At 41.1% G+C, this 25,119-nt stretch overlaps 2 long non-coding RNA genes across 3 annotated transcripts in view; one reads left to right on the top strand and one right to left on the bottom strand.

Annotated features, from left to right (window-relative positions):
• LOC111938296 (uncharacterized) overlaps positions 1–25,119 on the bottom strand; it is a 172,566-nt gene that overhangs the window by 8,919 nt on the left and 138,528 nt on the right. The window contains exon 1 of one of the 2 annotated variants that reach the window (XR_002868921.2): positions 1,936–2,929. The exons of the other annotated variant lie outside the window; for it this stretch is intronic. This is a non-coding gene — a long non-coding RNA (uncharacterized LOC111938296). Of the gene's footprint in view, positions 1–1,935; positions 2,930–25,119 lie in introns of those variants that run through there. 2 annotated transcript variants of the gene reach the window in all.
• LOC147650180 (uncharacterized) lies at positions 8,135–24,288 on the top strand. Its single transcript, XR_015277046.1, has 4 exons — positions 8,135–8,305; positions 17,089–17,206; positions 21,149–21,310; positions 22,295–24,288. It is a non-coding gene; the product is annotated as an uncharacterized LOC147650180 (long non-coding RNA).

The following is a 25,119-nucleotide window of genomic DNA, read 5'->3' on the forward strand; positions in this document are numbered from 1 at the left end:
GCAGAGCTCAGGGTGGCTTGAGCACCCAACCTTCTGTCCAAAGCTGGAGCCTCACTGGACCTCACAGTCTAACCTAGCTTATTTCTGCTTATTCCTCTTATCCATGCAAATCTTGGTGCTTACCTGTACATATTTCAGTAGATGGAGCATTTTAAGTGTTTACCTACCTGGAAGACAGTCTGCTTAAAAGGTAGAAAGGAAAAGAAGGACTTTCAGAAAAGATCAAATACATCATAAGCTTGGCAGACACTGTAGCCCTGAAACAGCAGTTTGAAACTTGCACCATAACAAATCTTCTCCTATACATTATCTCACAGGAAACAACACATGATAAATTCTTAGCACAATGTGATTCCCCTTCTTCCTCCTCCTCCCCACTTCAGAAAGATTTAACATCTAATTCAGCTTTTGACGAGCTGCTTCATCACTGCGGGAATGCTGTTGATCTCTGTCGGAACCCTGCGGCCTTGGACAGAACAAACTGAAAGGGGAAAAAAAAAATTTTGGCCGTCTGTAATGATAAATAAATACATTACAGGATACAACTCTGGGGAATGGAGGCTGACACTGACTGAGCACCATGACCTCCACACAACTGCCAAGTCTCCACTGCTTAACAAAAGTCAACTTTTGTTTGCCTTCCCCCCCCGCTCAATGACAATTTCTTGAAGAGCAAATGCAGGATGGAAAAGGGGAAAAAAAAATGAAACCAATAAAAGATAGAGAGCTCCAAACCCTCCTCATCTGCTGCCCAGAGGCACTTTGGTTTTGACAGAACAGTATTTTATTTCTTTGGTCTCCTGGAAATTGGGGGAAACCAGTCCATGCTGCATCAGCAGCAGTGGGAAAAGGAAGCCATGCCACAGGGAATGCTCAAATCCCTTTAAATTTTTTTTTTTGCATTAGGATGTGCCTGCCTGTAGGCTAGTTCTTGGCTCCAATTTGATTTTCTGTCTACTTAAGTCCCATTCACAAAATCAAATATGTATTTCAGCTGTTGGGTCTTCACATTGATAGCAACAATATTTAAGTTGAGGGGAAGCAATTGGTTACCCCATCAGATAAGCCACCTCCTCATCCCTGGAAGCCTCACCCACTTGTGCCAGCCTGCTTCCTAGACACTCCTTTTCCATATCTCTCCAATCTCTTTCCTATTTCTTTTTAATTGTGCAGAAAGGTGATACCTGCTGCCATCTCTCCTCATTTTTAAGATGTACAAGGCAATAAATAAAGTTTTACAACAAAGTCAAGTCAAAAGCCAGGTATGGACTGCAAGCACTAACTCTTGTGTCTGCATTGTGCTCACCACATGGTATTCCATTAACTCTTTGTGCTTTATGGGAACCACAGAGCACTCAGCCTGATCACAAGTTCATGGTCAAGCCCTGAAGACCCATCAACACCTTACAGCAAAGGACAGCACAAAAATCCCCTGACTAACTCTGGCAAAGCTCAGGAAGAGAGAAGAGCCTCCCCAGGCTAATCAGCCCCCCTGAGCGATTCACCCAGGCACAAAACCTGTGTAGCTTCACCACTCCTGTAGCCCACAGCAGCACTGCTGCCCAGAGCTTCTCTGCACTGTGCAGAGCCTCCAGCTCAGCCCAAGATGGAGCAGGGACACAAGGCACAGCTTGTTCCAAGAGCTTCTTCAGCTCCCCTCACTCCCCCAGGAGATGTCTCCTGCCAGCTCACCCCGTCTCACTGCTGCTGACACCAGGCTCTATCTTCACAGCTCTGCGCTTGCAGATCATTTAACTCAGCTATTCACCAAAGCACCTATTTAATCCACTCTGCTCATAGTTGCTACTATTAAAATACTTCGTATTTTCAAATGTCCTGTGACCACAGATGCTTCATAATGTCCTTTTTATTTCCCCCGTCGCCTGTCCTTTGTATACACAGCAAAGTGGATAAGGGAGGGATGATTACACTCACCCAAACAGTGGAAGACTCATGATTCAATCCTTTATCTTTTGTCTCTGGTTGACATTTTTAATTTCTCAATCTATCTTCTTTCATTCTCCTTAGGTTTACAGGATTTGAATGGTTCACTTTCAGTTAAGGGTAAGCTCTTTCTAATATGTCTTCTTATATTTGAGTACTTCCCTGAATATTTTCCATTGCTTTGAAATTCCCTCTGAGAGTAACTGGGGAAAAGTAGTTTTCTTCAGCTTCATCAATTCCCTAAGACTGTTCTGCTGAGGAATACTTATTTCACATTAATTATATCTTTGGTTGTCCTTGTAGTTGTTCCCTGCAAGTGTAAATTGAGTGCATTACAGTCTCTGTTAGCAAAGGGCTGCTTCATGCACTGCGGGGGCTGCACTGACAGACATTCTATAAAATCAGGGAGGAGATCTAAGTGGTGCACAAGCATTCCCCAAACCACCACTGAGCTCATGTCTTGACTTGCCATCAGAACAAGACTGAGACTTTCTAGGAGAGAGTGGATAAGGAGAAAAAAATATCAGGAATAAATATTAAATCCATTTTAAAAGCTACTCATCCCAAACCTTTCACTTGAGTCAAATACACGAAGCACCAAAAAGCAGGACAAAACAGAAACCAACCCAAGTGCAGAGAAGCTCTGCCTCTGATGCAGGTACTACAGAAACATGGACAGCCCCATCTCAATCAAGTTTTGAATGTGAATTCCTCCCTTCAGAAACCCAAGAAGCCTTCACTACACTCCACAACTCATCTACTGCAAGCAGCAGCAGCAGAGGGGATCTACTGTGACCTGTGTCTGCAGCTGAAGGGAAATGCAAAGCTTCTGCAGAAGTCCAAGTGGGTGGAAATCAGCTGTGGACATCTGGGTGGACATTATCTGCCAGAGCAGTCCTCTCTGCTGGCCTGCTTCTCCCTTGCTGCTGCAGATCTCCTGCCTGTGCACGCTCTGCCTGGGTGTTTAAACAAAAAGGCTGATAAGGAGTACTTGTCTGTCAGCAGTATCTGAAGCCCACGGCTCTTTGAGAGCATTTGGGTTTACTTGGCGGGTCATGCTGACTCCTTGTGAGCCATTTATCATGAAAAAACTCCAGAGATTGGCACTATGCCAGTGTCTTCCCTTCTTTTCCCTCCCCTCACCCCTTTCTCCCCTCCTGGGTATTGATGCTACATCAAAACAAACCTCCAGTTCACATAGCAACAGAACATTTTTATATAACCCCTGCATGGGAACGCTGCACAAACCATTGGACAATCCCTTGCAAGCACGTTAGGTAATTCCTGGATATTTTGCTGGTTTTTGTCAAAAACACCCCTGACTAAATGAGCTATAAAGAGGGAAGAGGATCTTTTGCACATGGGCCAGATTTGAAACACAACTTGGCACCAAGGACATCAGGGGATTAGGGCACCTATTGCTTCCATGTTCCAAATTTTGCCATTTCCTATCTCACTTGGAATCAAACTGGGGAGTCCAAAGCATTTAAGCCAGTTTGTGAATAATGCAATTGAAAGCAAAGCAATGCTGAAGGGATCTGCTGAGTCAGGGCTTTAATAAGACAAAGACTGAAATTTAGATTTTGGTGGCCACTGAAAACTCTCATTGCTATCTGAAGCAGGGATATCTGTACAGACTGTGCACTTACACAGCTATAAACCAGCCAGGTCATCTTAACTTAGCTTCTCTCATCTTGTTACAAAAGGTTAATATTTTCAGTAAGGACATAATAAATATGCTGCTTTAAATCTTTTCACAGCATGCCCACCTCATCTTTACTTTGGGTTAATCCCATCTTTCAGGTTTTCCACTGCTTTGCTGCAAGGATCACAAGAGATAACATTGACTCTGAGGATTTTTACTGCTTTCCCTGATCCCTAACTAGAGCAGGACTCCAAAAGAGGCAAATCAGGACCTACAGTAACATTAGAGCCACAGTTTACTCATTGGTATATCTTACCTGTGTGCACTGAGCTCAGCTCATCACAAGATCTTGGATTAAGGACAGAGCTTTCCTCCAAACCCTACTGATAGCAATCACTCCGGATTTTTTGCTTGCACTACCAGCATCCCAGGATTTCCTGGGAATTTCAGCAAGTTACTTGCAGTTCCCAGGCTTTAGGACACTGCTGATGACTTTGACTTCTCTTTTCCTCTAGTGTAGTTTAGCCTTTTGATCTTTTTCATTAGGTCTTAAGTAAGTCACAGGAAACATTTTGTGGTGAGTAGGTGGTATGGGAAATATATTCTCTAGACCTTTCCAGACTAAATATCTACAGCCTGATTGCTTCAGTTGTGGTGCAATGCACCGGTCCAGTGCTCCTGCACCATTTGGAAAAGATAATAGTTAAGGTGTATCTATCTCTCTAGGTTATTATGCAGTGCACATCATTAAAGGATAATTCATGCAGCAGCTAGAATGCAGGTAATATATGACAAAAATTATGGACTAACTTTTGTAGCTTTAGAGAAACTCTTTTATGCACCATTTTCTTGTCTGCAATGATAGAAGTGGAAGGATGTCTTAATAAAGACATTCTGTCCCCCATTATCTCTTAATTCCTTTGGATCATTCCCATCTTCACTGTAGCCCTTCTTGTCTCTGCACCAGGGGAGATGAGCAGGACACTCGTGCAGCAGCCCAGAGGTTCTCCCCTCACATAAAGCCCATACACAACGTGCTGGGCTTTCATGCAGAAAACTCTTCAGACATGTGCCTCCCAGCCTCAAACTGGCTCAAAAAATCATCTGAAAGCTTCTAATTTTGCTGTCCCAGGAACACTCACGGTTTCATATGGGCTTCAGATTTTTGAGTCCTTACTCTAATGCCTTTCAGGTTCAGCAAAGCCATACAGGATTGTTAGGAGGTGTTAATGGGCTGCAGTGGCTCTGGAATCCAGTACTGGCTGGAAAATTATCACACTCCATTGTCACTTCATCAGCTGGCAGCCAGGGAGAACTGGAACAACACTGGTGCCTCTGTGCTCAAGGGTGCTCACACTGGTGTAGAGCCCAGGAGAGCACCCAAGGCAACTGCTCACCCTCAGGATCAACACTAGAGTCCTCAATATGCTGTGTAATCTTTGGCTTTCAAGAGAGAATCTCCTTTTTTTTTCCCCAGAAACTTGCTCAGCAGTAAACTCAACTACTTTGTCAAATTTTCCTCCACATGTATCTTGTCTCAAGCTTTCAAGAAATTCCTGTGCTTTTGTTTCTGGGAGCAAACTTGGGAAGCCTTTTGGGGAACACTCAATTCCTTGCTTTATAGAGATAAAGCAGAACACAACCAGCACTTCTAAAAGGCTGACCACATCATCTATTTTAGGTACATAACACAAGAGCTATGCAGAGAGAAATATCTAGGAGGAAATTCAAGGCCTTAAGACAGATTCTGTGAATCAGCATGAACAGCTCTCTAAAATGTAAAAATAAGGGAAACCAAATGTATGCAGCCAACTTGGTGAAGCTCCATTGGCTGCCAATTATGCCCCGAGCCCTGTTTTAAGAAGTGTGTGCATGTAATGGTGTGTGCAAAACTGAACAATCCATAGTGTCCTCCATTTATATGAGATGCCACGATTGCATCCTGCAGCCATGGTAACTGTGTCCCCAGCTGAGGGGCTGCAGGAACAGATATGCAGATTTGCTGATGGGTTCCCATCCCAGTGCTGGGAACACCTTGTTCTAAGGAACCTCAAACCCCAAAGTCACCTTTGACAGAAGAGCCTCCATATCAGCAAAGAGGTTTGTGTGTGTTACATGGCCATAAATGCACACATGAGGGTATTTATGTGTAAATAAAACAACGTGATTGACTGTCATTTTCAGACATAAAATGATTCACATGGACGCAGCTCAAAGTGTGGTGAAAGAAGAAAAAGTTTATTTGCTCTTCCAGTATTTATAGGTTTTTGACAACAACCAGGGATTGGAGAGTCAGGTTAACACCTTCCCAACCACACTGGCTGTGAGAGGTGTCCATCAAAAGGCAAATCTTTAATGGAATGCATAAACACTTATGTTTATAGTTACTTTCCTGGGAAAGTGGCTAGAAATTATAAAATCGATATCAAAAGGCCAGATTCTCAGGGGACAGTTGACTTCTTCTGTTGCATTGGTGGTGAGAGGAAGGAAGAAGCATCAGCTGAATACTTTGCACATGCTGCTGCTGCTGCTCACGGGGTCACCGAGGGCTCCTCTGCCCCTGCTCCCCACGTGCAGATCCATGAGCAGGTCCCCATCGGGACACAGGGGTGACTCCAGACAAGGGGACAAGCAAGGCAGTGCCTGATGTCACCAGGCAGCTCAGGCAGTGCTGCAAGGCCAAACAAGCAGGTGCACATCTCTTCTGCAAGGCACGAGCATCCATCGGTGCTCTGGTCCCATCAAACAAGGCCAAAGGAGACTTGAGGAAACCTCTTACTTCATCTTATGTTAAAACAAGCATAAACCATGCAGAAACCAGATGTTTGCCTCAGTCTTTTTTTAGAAAAAGTCTTGTTCACATTCCCAACAAATAGGACAGGCTTTCCAGTCCCAGCCAGTGCAGTTTTTGGAACCCCAAATCTCTACTGAGAGAAGCCCAAAGGCATGATGGGGAGAGTTGAAATTGCCAGGTGATGCAGACACAGCTGAGTTGACCCTTTCTTTTCCTTTTCACCTGGAACAGGCCAGGAAAAAAGCAAGAAGGAACAAGAAAAATATTTATTGAGTCTACAAGTGCTCATTTCTCCATGCAATGGAAACCCTTCATGTCACAGTCAGTAAAGAGAGGAGAGAAAGCCCAGCAGAACTATTTCAAGCCACAGCATCTCTGTTCCTGTGCCAACAGAGGAGGAACCTGCACACTGGGGGTGTCCAAAAAGAGAGACAGGCACTGGGTGGGTGTCAGGAACATCAGAAGTGGTGAAAATGGACTGAAAATTGCTGCTGCCTCCCTCTCTGTGTAAATTTTGCAGTCTGCTCTGTCCCAGAGTTTCTGTCCTGTGCCCTGCAAACACAGACACTTGGCTGGCCTTGACACTGCCCAGGTCACTCAGCTCCTCCTGGGTTTTCTTTATTGCCTGGTATTTCTGAGAGCAGTAAATGGCATCTTTTGTGAAAGAAGTCCTAATAAGAAAAACAAAGCCTGCTTATCCAGTTTAACACTGGATAAAGCCTAAACACATTGGATAAAGCATTCTACAGCCTCTACATTCATTACCAATTAATTATTGAAAAGGTATCTATTGAGTGATTTTAATATGCATAAAAGTAAAGACAATTCCAGTTGCCATGCAACTGGCTGAGGATCATGTAAACATAAATGCAGTACACTCATTTTCATGAATAATCTTATGTATCTGGAGAGAAGGGCTCAGCAGAGCCACCACAGAGCAGAGCAGAGGAACAGCATTAAGGTGCAGGAGAAATAACCACTTGGTTAATTCTGCCAGCCATCTGTGAGCCTCCCTTTTAGGTATTAATTTGATTATTAGTGTAGCAAAAAAAGGCCAGGACCTTGTATTCATGGACTAAGGTACAATTGTTTGGCCTCTGGAATTGCATCCTGAGAGATTGACATGGAATATTTATATACAATGCAATCAAGAGAGGTCTTATTGACAATCAGCCATAGCTCAGCATGCAGCCTGATAAGACTTGTAATTATACAGATGAAAAAAGAAATGACAAAAGATGTATGTGATGATTCCAGCTTCACACAGACACCATCAATCTCTGCTTAGTTTGGGTTAAAGTACAGATGGTTCCGCTAAGCATCAGAGATTCCAGTACATATCCAGAAAAAGACTGCAAACTTTTTCTTTCCAGAAATTTGTTGAAGAGATAAACTTTAGAGAAAAAAAATATCTTTGTGAATTCAGGCAAAATGTGGGTATTATTGTTGTAAATAAGAAAACTGTAAATGAAAAAAGTTTTTTGATAAAATAGAACTAAACAAAACAGTTTCATTTCAGAAAAAATTACATTTAAAGTTGACAAAAAATGTATTTTATACTTTCTCTTGGCATTATTTTTTTAGCTTCCCCTGGAACAAACTTTACTTTTTGGCATGGTTACAACAAAAAGAAAAAAAATGAAAATGAATTGTTTGCCAGCTGCATAGACTGAACAACATAAAACCAGCAGAAATATCTCCCACATTTAGAAGCAGCAAGTAAACACATAGTTTCAATTCTATTCCATCTCATTCTCCAGAACCCTTTCCCCTGTAGCCTAAACAATCTGATTTAGTCGTTAGTAAGCCCAAGTCCTGCTTTTAAAGCTAATTTACAAAGTCCTGAGGTTGTTTATTTTCCCTGCTCTACTCTTGCAAAGGCTGCAGGATGCCTTATTCCCATGAAGACCTGCATCCTTCAGGTGATGTAAATGTTATTCTCTTTACCTGTTTCAGAGTTTTTTCTTCCACCTCACTTTTCCCTTTGCTGCTGACAGACCTGCCAGGGAACAGACTCTCTTAGGTTGTGATTTAAATTACAGGAGTGAAAACTTGAACCACATTTCTGTACCTGATTGATATGTTTAGTTGACATATTTTTTCTTAGGGTTTTGTTTGTTGCTAGTTTTTATACCTGCACACAATTTATTAGAGTAGGTAGTATGGTCTTAAACACAGCTAATATTACTCCTTAATGCACTCAAAAGAAATGTTTGGCATTTAACTTTATAATAAAAGGTATCAATTAGGAACTGTCAATGTTTTCAGTAGTGATATCTAATTACTGTAACTTGCTATAGGCTATCTTGTTAAATTCTAGTTGAATGACTAAGTATTCCTGACAAGTTTAATGCATTATTAAAGGTGTAATTACTTGGTTATTGCTCATGTAATTCTGAGTTAATTACATGACATCTAAATTCATCATTTTTATGTTTATTGAACTTTGGTAAATTCACTTTTAGCTATTGCTTGATATTTACACCGTGACTCTCTTCCACTCAGTTTGAACTTAAAGGAGGTTGGGGCTGCATTTTCCCAGTAGAGCAGAAGAAACCAGGAGGGGGAAAGGAGACACAATCACAAGTCTAGTTTTCCTATCAGTTTTTCATTTTCCTATGCTTCCCTAGTCTGCTGCCATTTAACCACACTGTGAGCTGCTCAGTTTTCAGATGGTGTGAGATGTTGAGCCTACTGAAATCAGTGGCAAAGCTCTCACACAGAAGAGTGACAGGAGTTTACCTCTGTGAACCTTTTGGGGGCAGAGAAGGAACCAGCCCAAGGGCACTGCAACACAGGATTTCCTCAGAGTTGGCACCAGCAGTCAGATGCCAAAGGGGTGTTTCCAAGAGTCAGTCACTGTATTTTCCACTCACAGCACTCAGGAGAAATGTATAAATAAACAATGCATTTAAAATCTCCCTTCTCCTGTTATGCTTCCTCCCTGTACCATGCCTGATTTCCCACCCTGGATTTGCTAACACAGCCTCTCGTGTTTCACCCAGTTTGTACCTCAGCCTTTGCTCCCAGGGTCCTCACTGTGCTGACCCACAGCAGGTGGAAAAGTAAATGCTGTCCATGCCACAGCTACCAAACAAAAACCTTGACAAGCTCAAGTGCCATCATTATACAGTCAGTGAATCCGAGGTTATAAATCTTGCTTCATTCCCATTTGGAAGAAAGATCTTCAATTAAGGAGAAATTGATTTTCTAATGATTTTTTTTTTTCCCCTGCTCATGATTGGTAGATTGTTTGAAACTGTTCCAGCACAACAACATAGAGACAGAACAATTATACATGCACCGTAGCTGAGAGCAGGACTGATTCTGAGTCAGTGAATTGAATTTAGCCCTTTGATTTTTTGGCAAGAAGTGCACCTTGCAACAATTATGAAGGAAAAAAAAATATTATCCCAGCTAACCTTTGCAAGTCTCAAGCTAGTCAGAAAGCAAGGAGGAAATGCAATGGGGCTTGGGAAGTTGATTCTGATCTTATGGAATCCCTCACTACTCTGCAGTGAGCATAACACTGAAGTTAACGCAGTTTCCAATTAAATAAATTGCTTAAGTAGTTTGTGATGACTGAGACATTAGTGGAGGTTTGAATAAGTTATTTGGCAGATCACATGCCACATTACCATTGTTGATAGTGATACTTAGGAAATTAGGGACCCACAATCACAGTTTTCAAAGCATATCTGAATTTTAGTGTTGATGGAAAAGACTCAAAATGGATCAATTCAAGGCCCACCAAACTTGGAGTTTTTCCATTAATTTTAAAGCTTTCTACACCAAAATTTAAGGCATAGTTCTCCTATAAAATAATACTTTCTGTGCACAGAGAACAATCAGAATAGGATTAAAATCCTATTAGATGTGAATTAAGCTAATAATTTAAACCTTACTCTGTAATGATACGTTGACAGGCATTGGTTTACCTTCTAAACTCTCTAGATGTAGTTCTGATCCTACTAATTTTGTTAATAAGGTATAATTAAAAGTGAGATCCTTCCATCCACAGGACAATACTAAATGCAATTATCCATGTTGTGTTAATAATTAGTGGAGCTCACCTTGACTCACCATCCCTGGAGGGATTTAGAAGTTGTGTGGATGTGGTGGTACCTGGGGCCATGGCTCAGTGGTGGACTTGGTGATCTCAAAGGTCTTTTCCAGCCTGAATGATTCTATGATTTCATGGCACAGCTGTGACAGGGAAGGTACAAGCACAGGACAAAAAGACAAACTGCTCCAGGAGAAGTTAAAATGTCACTGTCAAAAGCAACAGACTGTAGACTCAGACAAACTGAGAATGCAAAGAAGCTCAGAGGCAACACTATTTGTCAAGAAAGACAAGAGTCAGTAGCTCACTAGCAATTTAATCCTTGTTGTAACTCTGTGGGAATCCCAGACTTGAAGAAAACCACTGGAGCACAGGCCAGGGCTGAGCCAGCCTGTACCACAATCACAATCATTTCAAAGCTGGACCATGGTATGTCTCTAGTTTAATCCAGTTTAATCTTTTTCATCTGCAGATGATGTTGGCCAAGAGAATCAAACCTTGCTAGAACGAGTCAGTAAAAGTAGGTGCCACATTTCCTTGAGGCAACCAAAGCAAATCCCATTTTCTATCAGTCTAATAAGGAAAGTTTGGAGATTTTCAGCTTGCATTTCCTAGTATGTTAATTTCATCTTTGCCCACATATTATTCTGCTTGATCTGACCTGAATCTGACTTATTGCATTTCCCAAACTACTTTTCACTCAGCGGTTAATTAAAAGATTTGGTCCCTGACACACTGCTTACAGCCCTTATTGGCACCCATTAGCCCAGCTAGACTAATTCTCCTGAAAAGCAAACCTCCTTATATTCCCAGGGTCAAAAGTTCACAGACAATTCCCTAAATCTTTAACATTCACTATTAGTTCATTATTTGAACCTACTCTGCTGTAAGAGACTGTATTCAAATGTAGGCATAAAAAGTCATTCAAAAAAGACAGTTTCTCACACAAATTCATCACTTGCCAGTTCACTCCATCTCTGCCTGTACAATAGGACTGTACAGTGTAAGAAATATGAATATTTTTCAACTCTCCTTTGAATACTTCTCTGTTTAACACACAACCAAAGAAAGTGCATTCTCTAATTTACACTAAGCAATTAGCACATGTGTTGTGCCCCAAAATCACCCCCAGCAGTTTGTTGTCCTGTGCACAGACCCAGAGCAGGGCAGTGCCTGTCAGACACAAACAGGACTAAAATCTGTGCATGGACACCCACATACACTGCAAGCAGCAGCACCTGTGCTCTGATAGTCCCACTGAAATGGAGTCAAAATTCAGGAGCAGATCTCAGCTGAGGCTGTAGACAAACACTACAACACCACATTTACACACATATATGTGCACGCTTATAGACACGTTGAAATTCATCCCATTTTAGAGATAAAAGATAAACCAGAAGGCTGATATTTGGATTGAAGTGATGGAGCCCCCAGAGCTCTGAATCTCTGAGAAATCTGGCTTCTGGGCTTTGGTTCGAGCCAAAGCATCCTCAATACATGGTTCCTGCACTGAGATGAAGCTAAAAACAAAGTCACTTGGGCAGGTGTGTGGGAAGGGAAAAAGGCAAAGTTTAATTATTGAAACTATGTGGCTGTGCAAGCATCCTACTTAAGAGGAGTTGTCATTAAACTCAACCTTTCCCCCTTGAACCTGGTGTCTGGAATAGCTCAGACACCAATGATGACCTTATGTATTTCTTTTAATTATTCTGAAGTAACCTCCTCCAGCTCACTACAAGCCCTCAGCTACTTCAAGCAAAGACATTCTAATGATTTCGATTAAATCTTGGCCTCTCCCCAGCAGAGCACAAATTAAAAGCATTACTAGGAGGATACAAGCTTCAGCGCTTGGAAGTGTTATATAAAGAATGGGGAAAGCTGCCAAGAGCTTGTTGTCATTTCATATAGAGTGGGAGATGATTAACCCCTTGGTGGCTTTTCATACCCTGCCAAGATCACACATCTCACTCCTGGGGGGTTTGCTCCTCGTGACTGTCCCCCACATTACACCTTACACCCTTTTCAACTTGATATTCGGATAATATGTTCTTCCAATGAAGCACTGTCACATTTAGGCTCTGAAATGAGCTCTTATACTGACAGAATTTGGAGAAAAGAGCTCTAGCTGGGCTCTACAAGTCCCATTCCAGAGGTCCTCTACCCTGTCCAATCCACAGCTGCACTTCTACACAAAAATTACCATGGGTAAACCACGATGCTTGCCCAAAATAAATGCACAAAACTCCTAAGTAAAAAATCCTAAAGTAAAATCCTAAGTAAAACAATTGTCTCAAAGTAACTATGAGGAATGGGAGCTAGGAAAATTTGGTTTAGATCTTGCTGTCATTATAAGAAACAGACTTACATGTTTAGCCTCTCTCCACATTTTCTTTCTCATTTTCTATATTGTTAAAATGCAAATAATGCATCTGAATGATTGAAAAATACTTTCAGATATTTGGATAAAAAAAAAATTAAAAGACAGATGCAAGACCAAACTGCTCCTAGAAAGGAATAATTGTCACATCAGTAAAAGCTGCTTTACCCAGGCTCCTATATGCAAAAACAACAAAAGCCTACAAATTCTGAATCTTCTTCACACGTGGCCACCAGCACTGAGGCAAATGAAAAAAAGCTATGAAAGAGTAACTGTCCATCCACTCCACCCACTTTGCACAGCACTGTTTGAGTTCCTGATGCCAGGCAGCAGCTGTTCTGCCCTCTGAGATGCTAAAACTGTAATACTCAGACATGCCACTATCCCTCCTGTGCAATGCAAATCAGAGGCTCAAAATTAATTATTTTCCAGTAAAAACAGAGTGGGAGAAAATATTGCTATGTTCAAGATTTTGGTCCAGTATTAAACAATCAGAAAGCTAAAGCAGACTAGCAAAACGTTATAGGATTAATTTATAAAATATATTTTGAAAGGTGGGGGAGATGAGAGGTTGCTCTGGGAGGTGACGTGGGGGAGCTGACACAGCCTTGCAATGTCTCATCCTCCAGATTTATACAAACGAAATCAAGGAAGCACTAAACCAGCAGGGGATTATTATCTCTAGAGATAACTACAGACAGTTTCATTTTAAAAACAATCAGCGTCATCATCACTGTATTTTCCATTTATTGAAACACAGGAATGTGATGGAATATCCAGCTCCTTCCAGAAGTCAGAGCAACATCCTCCCTAAAGAAAAATTTCCATAAAAAGAATCGACTCACTTCATTTGTTCTTTTTTTTCTAAATTCAGAGATGAGCCTCTGCTTGCCCCCTGCCTGCATCTTGACAGCCCTAGTCCTCATTGGTATTTCAGTTTCTGCCCAACACTAGAATACATTGGCTGCACCTTGGTGTGGTCCAGAGGAGGCCGTGAAGAGGCTCCAAGGGCTGGAATGCCACATCTATGAAGACAGAGAGTTAGGAATGTTCAGCTTGGAGAAGAGAAGGCTTCAGGGAGACTTAGAACACTTTCCAGTGCTTAAAAGGGCTTCAAGAGAGCTGGAGAGGGACTTTGGACAAGGGGCTGGAGTGACAGGACAAGGGGGAACAGCTTTAAACTGGCAGTGTCTATTTTGATTAGATATTAGAAAAGAATCCTTCCCTGTCAGGGTGCTGAGGCCCTGGCACAGGGTGCCCAGAGCAGCTGGGGCTGTCCCTGGATCCCTGGCAGTGTCCAAGGCCAGGTTGGACAGGGTTTGGAGCAGTCTGGGACAGTGGGAGGTGTCCCTGCTATTGCAGGAGGTGGAATGAGACAAGCCCTAAGATCCCTTCCAAACCAAATGAGTCTATGGTTCCATGATCTTAATTTCAAGGATAAGGATGTAATTGCCCAGATCACATAGAGAGTTTAAACCTGCAGTAATATTACAAAACCAGATTTCACTCAGCTGAGAGGTGTGAATAGTTCTTTGCACAGGATCTTTCCTTTGCTATCAAAGAGCTCCTCCAGTCTCCCTCCTCTCTCTCCCTTTATCATCCATTTGTTATTTGGCATTGAAAAGAGGGGAAAATTTGGAATTCAAAACATTACTCCAGTTTTGTAGTGAAAACATGCAGATTGTCAACTTTTTACATGAACCTGATTCATATTTTTCAACTGGCAGTACTTTAAAATTGTTTTTAAAAGTTCCACTATCTCTCAATAGAAGCTCTGAAACCACTTTAGAAAACAGAAGCACAGGGTTGGAGGTAACAAGAGGAGAGGGCAAAATGATTATTAACCATGTGTAATAGTCACAGCACAGAAATTTATGCTTAAATATATCTCCTTTTTTGCTTGTTTTTTTTTTTTATCCTCCTGTTGCAATTCACCAATGCTGTTCTGCTGAGGAATTCAGGATGAATATTCCTTAATATAATAAGAAATCCCCAATCAATTAGCATGTCAAATCAGGAAATAATTCCCTACACTACATCAAAAAGGCCCACTCCTACCTTTTGTCAGTCAGTGGATTGAAATAAAGAGATAGCTGCACACAAAGCAAGCTGTCATGCCAAACAATACATCCTTCACTTATTCAGATATAAACACATTAAAACGTGGCAGGAGAAAAAGTCAGTCAAACCTGTTTAATGGAATTGGCTAATTGGATGAATTACACTTTGATAATGATGATAATGATCGAGGAGACATCCTGTCCCATAGTTCTGCTGTTCAGAACTTTGCTTTCTCCTTCCCCTTCTCACTTGAATCCTTGTGATAGAAAATTCAGCATGAAAACCCTAAAGCACCCAGCTTTGCTTGACCAAAGGGTTCATCCACAACCCTTCCTGGGTTACATAACCCAGGATTCTGGAGTTGTAAGAAACTCAATAATTTGGGAGTGCAGTTGCAATAAGCAGAGTTTCCAACTCTGCAAAACCAGTTTCCAACACATGATGGGAAACTGAAAAATTACTTGCTCTGAATACACATTACTTTTCATGCACACAAAATTCCTTCTATGAATTCATATTGCTGGAGAACATGTAGGCTGGAATAAATAATATTAACCAGCCTGCCATTAACATATGGCAGGCACACACTTTGAGAAAACTTTGACACTAAGCAAACATTTAATAATTAGTGTAACTATCCATTAATAGAATTGATATATATGTTTAATAATCAGCGTAATTATCCATTTATGGAATTGAAATATTTGGTTCTAAAATAATATTTTTTAATAAAACATTTTTTACTAAATAATCTCTCTTCCTGATACAAGCCAAGCAGAAATTTAACGAATACACGGTACAAACTACATATCTCTCACCATTGTGCTAATTCACCCTCATTAACAGTGCACAGAAACCAGTGCAGCATGAATGGGGTTGACTTCCAACTCAGACAAGGTTCTTGAGCCCAAAGTATAGAGAGCAAGAACGTTTGGAGGCACGAATTTCTCAATTTCACGCTCCATTCCCCAGGGGTGCAGTCAGGACAGGCAACACCCACCTTCCCCTGCCCAGCATCCCACTCACCCCTGCACTGCTGCACTGCCAGGCCAAGTTTAAAATAACAAAACTCCATGTATTTATTTGCTTTTCACAACAGAAGTCCAAGCAGAACAGCCACCAAGGGAAATTTAAAATGTAACTGCAGCTTAGGGTCTGGAGGCAAGGAAAAATGCTGACCTAGCTGGAAATGAAGATATTCCACCAGCTTTCTGCTCATATTCTTCATGCCCCAACCATTCTAAATGCCTCTCAATCACTGCCCCATTCAGAACCAGACATCTCCAAATTGTACACAGAGTAAAACTTTATGACGAACAATGTGAATCCTGTTACGGGTCATTGGATTTTTTGTGATTATTAAGATAAACTCTGAGAGACAAAAGCGTTCTGCAGAAAAGGGAAAAGGCCATGTGATAATTGATTTAAGATGAAAATTGATCAAGTAGTTTTTATGAGGCATAAAAAAAATGGTATTTTCAAAGAGTAATAAAATTTAAAAATATTCATTTATAATATCCCCTTAAGTCACATGAGGAGTAGTCAAGTAGTCAGCCAAGATCTCCTTATCAGATGGTTGGCACCATCCAGCAGAAGCAGGCTTCATTTGCAATTTGATTTGTACAGCACAGGGTTGAAGTGAAGGCCAGTGAATTTCTGAACTACTACATTATATGCATCCAGCCTGGAACTCCATTTATCAGAATGTATTTTGTGGTCTAAAGTATCTTTTAGTCATACAATATTTGACTAAAAAGTGAATGGTTTTAATGATGTTTACTGCTATTACTTGGTAATAGTAAAGGGGAAGCTGGTTCATTGGTTAATTCAGCCAATTTTATTTTTCCTGTCATTTTGGAAACTCATGCTTGGCAAGGTTCACGGTCTGGCAGTTCTGCAAGAGGCAATCTTTTAAAATCAAGACTTGGAAGCACAGAAGTTAATGTTTAGAGGGAGCTATGTTATTTGGCTCCTGAGGATTCCTCAAGATGCAACAAACATCTTGCCTTTCCTCTTCCAACATCAAAAGCATCTTACACTACTGTGTAAGAGCAGATGACCAAGATGAATAACTTACACACAACACTATGGTGTAAGGAGACCAATATCCATGAAAAAGCAGTTGAATAAACAAAGCCTGCATTAAAAACATGACAATGTTCTAAAGTAAAGTGATTTGTCTCCCTTTCTCTTCTTATTCACAGGTGATTTGCTACTGCAGTGTCCAAGCAACATCACTTAGAATAAACTGTCACACCAAATCTGTTGTTCCTTCTGGCCAGAGGAGACTTTGCTCCTCTTCCAGCCACACATCAGCTGCAGGTGAAAGTGAAGCCTGCTCTTGTTTTCTCAGTTATTCCCCAAAAAACTTCTCTCAAGTGACTCTTTTTTTTTTTTAGCTCTTTGTTTTTGTTTCTTTTCCATCTTCAAATAGGTAAAACAATAATCAGGCAAGTCATACTTTGAAATGCCTAGAGGTGGAAGGAGGAAACAGGCAAGGGAGGAGTGGGAAAAGAGAAGGATTCAGCCCCAAAAAATAAACCCATCTAAGAGGTTTGGGATTTCACTTCCATTGAAATGGTTGTGCGGACTTAAGGAATCCCTGGGACGATTTTCCTTTAGGTTCCCAGTGGAATATCTCAATAAATAGACTGATATCCTCAGCTTCTCTCCCATCCCCTCCTGACAGGAGGTGTTTGCAGGGTGCTTTGGAGAAACACAAACACTAATCCAAAAAACAGTTGGGGAGTGGGAGTGGAAAATTCCTAAATTCTTAACTGTGCAACATGCAGTGTATCAACAGCTTTTGAAAACATCAACAAGCCATGCAGCTCCCAGCACTTTGCAAAACAAATGTACTCAGATATTGAGGCCACAGAGGTGACTTTGTCAACCAGCAGAAAACATGACAACAGCAAAGCAGGGAATGTGGGGGGAAGTTGTTAGGAAATTTTTTTATTGTCAGCTATGGAGATGAAAACACAGACAGAACTCAGCATCTACTCCCACAGGAAAATTACATTCAGCCTGGAAGTCTACTTGAAAAGAGAAACAACAAATAACAGAAAATGAGCAGGAAAAAACAAAGGCTTTCGAGCCAATTTCTCCATTCCCTATTTGGCGCAAGTCTGCGAGGAGGAAAGAAGAAGTTCAGTTTAAGGCATCTTTTCACCTTCTGTGCTCACCAGCATATCAGCTAAGAACAATTTTGCAGCTTGAGCTAATCCTACCCATGTGTGGTTTAACCCAGACCCCAAAAAGGGAGGTTCCACTTCCCTGTAAGTTGTGAGGTGGCCTGAATGTCCTGCAGAACCTCTTCAATCAGCACTTCAGGGAGCAAAACCAATACCAAAATAAGCTTAATAAAGTATTTTCCTGCCCAAATTACCTCCACTCAGGATTCCAGTGGAGGAAGTGTGAGCTTCCCAAAGGAAGGGCAGGAGAGGGGATGGAGGGGGGCTGTTCCTGTGGATGCTAACAAGCTGCTGTTCCTCCTGGGTTGCAAGGCCATGGGTACCCTGTTCCCGGTGACAATGGCACTTTCTGGGGATGCCAGAGGTCAGTGTACCCCTGCCATGCCCCTCTCACACCCTGCCCCTGGAGATACTCATCATCACACACTGTTCAAACACCAGCCTGCTTAACAGCTGATTTATGACTCAAAAAATATCACAGAATACTGCAGGTGTAATTTGAGGGTTGGTTCTGGAACCAGCACCACCACTGCCCATGCTTACCTTCCACCCACAGCTGTTAGCACAAGTATTGCTAAGGAATCACTACGAAATGATGACACGTATAAATAAACTTCATAAAATGAAAAGAGACAGGTGGAATGCAGGTATTAGACATGATCACCTCAAAGATCTTATTCAGGGATCAGATCCACAAATGGCTGTCAGCTCAGCCAGGGTGAGGAGAGAGGATTATCAAGATGTCAGTGAGAATGAGGCCCATGGGGGACACAACCTCCTTAAAACATCTCTACAAGCACCACAACAGCTACCCAGGAGCAGTTTAAAATGGGCTTTTTACACCTCCCAAAACCCTTCAGTGTCCATGCCACTAAAAGGACCAATTTTCTCCTAAACCCCATTTTCCTCAGTGCTTAAACTGCAGGTCAGCCCAGGAACAAAACCAAGTGGAAACTCTTTGCACACATATTGTTTTAAAGTGGGTGGGGAGAAACCTAAAAGGAATTTCAGTTCTTTGGGGCTAATAATGTTCAAAGACAAGAGATGCTTTTTGTATCAGGCTTCCATCTGGGCTGTACCCAGGATTCCCATCTTGAAGTCAATGAACCTTGAAACGTTTTAATCTTGTAGCCCTCAAAGGCAGTAGCACGTTGAGTATAATCCATTTTTTAAACGTACAAAACAAAGGAATATATTTTTCCATATGTTTGTCACATGTTTCATTCAAGTCTCATTGCCAACTCTTAGCACAGCTGATGTGCAGTGGATTTGTAGGGGCTGACCTTGAAAGAGTTTAGTCTTAGCTGTGCATTTCTGTTTAATTTGTGCACAGCCACTGCAATTGCTTGTAAGCACTGAGCAACCGTGCCTGAAAATATCTAGTAAGTGATATCTAGTAAGAATGTAAGTGAAATCCCATCATAAAGGATATGCTGTACAACACAGCTACAAAAGTTTGTTAATTCTCTTTTATTCTTTTTAAAGAACATATGTACATTGAGTAAGGACTACAGAAACTACCTACAGGGGAAGCAATACAACATTACAGATACACACACTGCTCATGTACTCAGCAGCGTGGGTTTTATCACCACAGGGTTTGAACTTTCTCCAATTAAACAGTTCCTTCCTTCTCCAAATACAAAAAGAAATAAATCTTATTTGTTCACATGGATTTATATAGTGTGTGGAAACGAATTCATGTTTTCACTTGTAGATTACTGAGTTTCCTTAAACTGTGTTCTGACTACACGTATCTTTCCTAAACCCAGAGCTTGGTGGTTTTTACATAAATAATTTAGCTGATAAATTACAGCATATTCAAAGAAAAAGTAGAATGCCGTACCATACTTTTTTTTTTTTCATTTTTCTCTAGCAAAATTCAACATTTTTTTTTTCTTTTTTCCTTCAGACTAAGAAGAGAAATTGAAATTTATCTTAGGTAAAAGGCAAAGCAGAGACATGTTCCACTTGTGTTTCATAGTTACCTTCCCAATAAGAACCAGCCTTGGTGTGAATGCCATTTCTAATGTGTCTTTATTGCACAAACAGAACAAAACAGCTCTCAACCACCAGGAGCCCATGTACAGAATTCTTCATTCTCAATCTGTAAAAAATAGAGCAGAACCAGTAGAGAAGTTCAACTAGACTCTTTTGAGAAAGGAATAGAGCAGATTAATCCATTGCAATCTCCTCTGCTCCAGCACTCTGTTCTGGTTCTGCCACCAATGCTGCTGCAAGGACTCAAGCAAGTCACATCAGCTGCCATTTCCCAAAGCTGTTCCAAACTGGGGTTGGATTTTCTGTTTAGATTGGAGGTTTTCCAAGTCAGGAAGTGGATGTCATGACAAACCAATTTACCATTACCAATGTCAGCTCTCTGCTGTGGCCCCAGTTCTTGGGACAAGGATGGTACCACACAAGCATCCCACTGCCTCCATATCAGAGAGGCCAGACCCCCTGCTACCTTTCCAAATAATTAACATGTGATGAGTGGACACACACAAAATCATTTAATGATCCTGAAGATGGTTTAATGATCCTAAAAGGCCCATGGAGACCTGAGTGTGCAAAATGCTCTTGGTCAGCCAAAGAAGCATGTCACTGGGATTTTCTTCATCTGTGAGTGATGGGGAGCAGGCAATGAGTTTCTGATCATACAGATTCATCTTCAAAACTAGGGACATTTCAGTTTGGGTTACTTTGGGGGAAAATTACCACTGTATGGCAAAAAGATTAACCCCAAGCCCCCATGTTCAGCCCAATGCAGCTGAGCTGGTTCCTCAGCCTGTCTGGGGTTAAGGGCAGTCATGCAGCAAACTCCTGCCTGGAGTTAGTTTTCAAGCCTGTGTCCCTTCACTACAGCCATGAACAAATGTCTTCTCACAGTTCTCTGAAGACTCCTTCCATTCACATCACCTTTCCTGTTATTTACTCCATGTTCTTATTTTGGGTATAAATTCCCTACATAATAGAACAAAGTACAGCTCCTAACCTTACCAAAATTTCCTTTACTTCTCTTTATTTCTCTTTACTGGTGGAAACTGGGATTCTGCCCCAGTCAAACCAGAACACTCCATGAACCAGGGAAGGATGAGTTGTTTCAGGCCCTGCTCCAAAGGGTCAAGAACTTTAAAGGCTCTACAAGCAACTTCTGCTGAAGCACATCCTGTCTCTACTGATGCACTTCTGGTAAAGTACCTGACAGTGACACAGCTCCCTTGTTAATCAGGTATTTTATCTTTCATTTCCATATGCTTCAAGCTGCTGTGGATGCCAGTGTTGGTACTACAACTGCACACACAATCCTGCACTACACCTCTGCACACCAATTTTTGCAACAAATCCTCATTATCCAGCACGAAGGTGGACACTCCACCTTGTACTACAAGGTCCCTTGCAAGTTATTAATGATTAAAAGCAATTTCCTACCTTTATGTTCATATCTCCATTGCCCATGCACTTTGAAAAACAGAATCTAATACAAATGACATGGCTTTCAAAAGTTTCTGCTTTGCCCCTGGGCAAAAAACAATAAACACCTTGATGGAGCTTTTATCAATCAATTTTCATTTAGTTTCTTTCTATTAAAAAGTCTTAAGATGCTGTACTGAACACAGAGAGCAACAGCAATGTACTTCAAGGTAAAACAACAGTATTAGTCAAAACAATGTGAATGGTATGTTCTGCAATTTGTGGAGGGAGATCCCATTGATCAACTTTATTGCAAATCACAGCCTATCATGGGATTAATTTGTTTTTTCAAATATAAAGCAGAGGACATTACTCTGACTTGAAAGGATTTTATTTTGTATTAAATCAGTGAAGTAGCAAATACTATTTGATATACATTTACCAAATAAGAGCAGCTATACATATTGGGCAGCATGCAATGTCACAAAATTATGGCTTAATTTCCTGAGGGTATAGCTATGAAGGTGCAGATGTCCTATTCCTAATAAAATTCTAATTATTATATAGTCAGTGAAAATCAAAATCTGGTTCCTGAATTAATTTAAAAGCTTGACCTAGTCTGAGCCAGTGGTGTAAATCCAGAGAAGTTCCTATGAAGTTCCTCTGGTTTTATATCAATCTGTTTGAAATCAGAAACTTGGCCCAAAATGCTAAAAAGCACAGAACAGCTGCCTATTGATGTCTGCATAGATTTGAAAGCTTGATGCAACAGCATTAACATATTGATTCTTTTCCCCCCTAGGAATTTGCGAGAAAAGAAATAAAAATTCAGTGTTTGATCCCAAATCTGAACGAACTTCAGGGCTTGCTTACAGTTTGGTACAGAAAAACAAAGCAAGGGAGATAAGAATGTACAGATTTCAGCTCGTAGCAGGCAGCTACAATTGGGCTGCACTGACCACAAAGAAGACAAGAGGCTCTTTTAAGTTAAAAGAAGAAAAGAAACACTGGTTGGATATTATTTTCTTAGAGTGAAACATCTTGCAATGAAATGAATGAATACTGAGGAATCCAATTACTATTGTGGGGAGAGAAGCCTTTACAAATGGGCTGTTTAAACACAAAAGCAATCTTATTAAAGATTTCTTCATCAAACCTAAGTTCTCATTGGAATTACAGATCACTTAGGCACCAGTGTGACAGGCATCTAATATGGGACTGACCCAGCTTCTACCCAAGTAAACTGAAGAAGTCCCACTAATCTCAAAAAGCAAGGTCTGAAACAACCAAATCTCATTTAAAAAAAAAAAAGTTTGTATTTACAGTATAATCCAGCAGCTGGTGTTGGGAATCCATTGATTGTAACTGAGGAGCAATTAATTGTAACTGGATGATTGTAACTGGAGCAATTCAAGGGAAAGCAGTTTGCCTATCTCCCTTTATTTGAGTAAAAGCAGATTCTTTTCTATTCAAACTCCAGGATCTTTCTAACTAACTAGCATGTTCACCTGGTCACTCCAATTTTTGGCCATACTTTGTGCTAATCATTCAGAACTGAGAGGGCTGAATTTCCATATCCCAGAACTGGCAGTGGGGTAATTCTAAGATTCTGACAAGAACAAACTGGAGTCCAAATATTATCCCTTCACAGCACTTCAAGGACCAGAATATTAAACTTCACCCTAGGTCTGAAAATTACACAGACAAAAAATTCAGAGACTGGAAACTGCTCCTGAATTGTATTTTATTTTTAGTAGAGGATGCAGTGAAATGATTGTATGAGACATAAAACTTTGTTTCTGCTTCTATAAGCCCAGATAAACCAGCTCCACAAATCTATGAGCCCTGTATCACTTGCCAGCCACAAATATCAGCCACCAAGATGGAAGTTTCCATCCTGCCTCTCCTCTCTGCCCTGTCCCTGGTCAGGGGTCCTTCCCAATCCTTTTCTCTCCATGGGCATTCACCACCCTCAGCCATAACCTGATGCAACTCTCTTGCTTTGTTTTTCCATCCCATGGTCATAATTTACCTAAAACACAGTAGGAAGCAGAAGTCCCCTGTGCTGAGGAGTGCAAAATGGAGAGAACAAACAGATAACCTGCTTCCCCAAGAGATCACACCCTCACCTTTTGCATCTCAACACATATTGAATTGCCCATATAAGATTTCAAATATCCTTTTTTTTTCCCTTCGTCCATTTACTCCTCCATCCCTCCTTTATCACCCCACTAAATTGCTGAGAATTGTTTATTTATTTGAATAAAAATTAAAACACATAAAAACACTTAACATCATGTCTTTAAAACCAAACCAGCCTGGCCTGTGCCTGAGTAAGCATGAAACTGGTACCATGTAATAACCACAACCATGTAATTTCTGAGCTTTCTCTCATCACATACCCTGACTCCATGTTGGGAAGAGCACTTAAGCTCAATCAATGCCCATGGGAAGTGGACCAGCAGCTATTTGCTGACGTGAACAAAGTGATTAAAAATATTTTCCTGCTTAGTATTTAAATCTTGGCTACTTCTTAAGTCTACCCACCAGTACATGGAGTGCCAGCTCTGAGCATGACCCACTATTTCCAGGCACGGCTCTGCAGCATTCCCTGAGGTTTGCAACTCAAACAGCTCATTCTGGGAGCCCTTTCCTTGCAGATTCAGGCTGTGGTGAGGAATTCTGTGAGGTTCAAGAGCAGGTTAAGCTGTGTATGTAGACACAGCAGAGTGAAATCCTCATCTTCAATTGGGAAGTTAAGCATTTCCTCAATAAATATAATAAATAACAGTGACAGCAACTGTGTTCCAGCTCCTCATTCTGGTACTGACACAGGTGTGGGACTGTGCTTGCACCTGAGTTTTCTGTCAACTAGTTAACATTTCCACTGGACTTTTCATAAAAATAAAATAAAATCATCAGACGACTCCTCTAGCATAACTGCACTTTCCAGCACGGCTTCCAAAGCTGGAAACATGGGTCAACACTGGAAATATTTCACATGGCACCTAACCAGTGTGGAAACAAATGCCAAGCATGATCTAGTGTCATCCAGATTAGCTCCTGCTGGTGCTTGGATTCAAATTAATGGGTTACCCTCCCAGCAAATGTCACAGGAAAACCTTGCCAGGAAACAGCTTAGAGAAAAAAAAAAGTCCTATTTCATCTTGAATGAGGGATTCCATTTCACTGAAGGTTCCTTCCCATAGCCTCTGTCTCAGCACAGTTTGGGAAATACTTTTGGGAAATGAGATCAAACAGCATAAACACCAACTTACACAAGGAACCAAAAAGGCACCCAAGAACCCAAGAGTATCAAGAAAAGTCCTGCCCCCTGAGCTTATCCTTGCTCTTTAATATTTCAGATTATTTTCCAGTATTCAAAGTTATTGCACACCTTTCAGAAAAGACAAAGTTACTGCCAAGCACCTTCAAAAGACTGCCTTTTTTCTGTTCTACAGGAGGTTTAAACTCTGACAAACATCTAGAATGGGAGGATATTACACACAGTGTCTAAAAATTGAGAGTTTCCTGAAAATCTTACTGACCAGAGGGAAAGGACTGTCAGCTTTTCTCACTGTACCTTAGCTATAAAGTTTCCACCTTCAAACAGACAAAATTTCCATT

This window comes from Cyanistes caeruleus, chromosome 16 (assembly GCF_971803275.1).
Source record: "Cyanistes caeruleus chromosome 16, bCyaCae1.hap1.1, whole genome shotgun sequence".
NCBI classification, from domain to species: Eukaryota; Metazoa; Chordata; class Aves; order Passeriformes; family Paridae; genus Cyanistes; species Cyanistes caeruleus.